We start from the raw sequence: 657 nt of genomic DNA, 5'->3' as shown, positions 1-657 counted from the left end.
TACAGCATACAGTACATGCACTGCTCTTACTTTCCTGGTGTGTGTCTTCCTGCTCTTATGTGACTCACCAATTTACGGATCCTGTCCAGCACCAGGTCAATTATCTCTTTGCCAATGGTGTAGTGTCCACGGGCGTAGTTGTTGGCAGCATCCTCCTTGCCAGTGATCAGCTGCTCAGGGTGGAACAGCTGCCGGTAGGTCCCAGTGCGCACCTCATCTGAAGAGAAAGGTTAAATCAAAATGAGTCAAGGCTTTACTAATCTAATCAAGCAGCAACTATAGTCGACTTGTAATCATGAGTTTACCGATGACAGTGGGCTCCAGATCCACAAAAACAGCTCTGGGGACATGCTTTCCAGCTCCAGTCTCACTGAAGAATGTGTTGAAGGAATCATCCCCTTCTCCAATGGTCTTGTCACTCGGCATTTGACCATCAGGTTGAATCCCATGTTCTAGGCAGTAAAGCTCCCAGCAGGCATTGCCAATCTGGACACCAGCCTGACCCACGTGGATTGAGATACACTCACGCTGGAGCAAAACAAAGGCCATTTGTAACATTTTGCAAGTTCACAATAATCAGACCTTTTAGCTAAATTAATAACTAATTTTGCATTACAACAAAAAGAGAAAAAAACAAGCATATGTCATCAATATAAC

At 44.7% G+C, this 657-nt stretch overlaps 1 pseudogene; it reads right to left on the bottom strand.

Annotated features, from left to right (window-relative positions):
- Window positions 1–68: 68 nt before the first annotated feature.
- On the bottom strand, window positions 69–588 carry LOC111668002 (tubulin alpha chain pseudogene; annotated as a pseudogene).
- Between the last annotated feature and the right edge of the window lie 69 nt (window positions 589–657).

This window comes from Seriola lalandi, unplaced genomic scaffold (assembly GCF_002814215.2).
Source record: "Seriola lalandi dorsalis isolate HSWRI2012SDOR001 ecotype SW California unplaced genomic scaffold, Sedor1 jcf7180001961024, whole genome shotgun sequence".
Taxonomy (NCBI): domain Eukaryota; kingdom Metazoa; phylum Chordata; class Actinopteri; order Carangiformes; family Carangidae; genus Seriola; species Seriola lalandi.
This window is presented reverse-complemented; position numbering and strand designations above follow the sequence as displayed.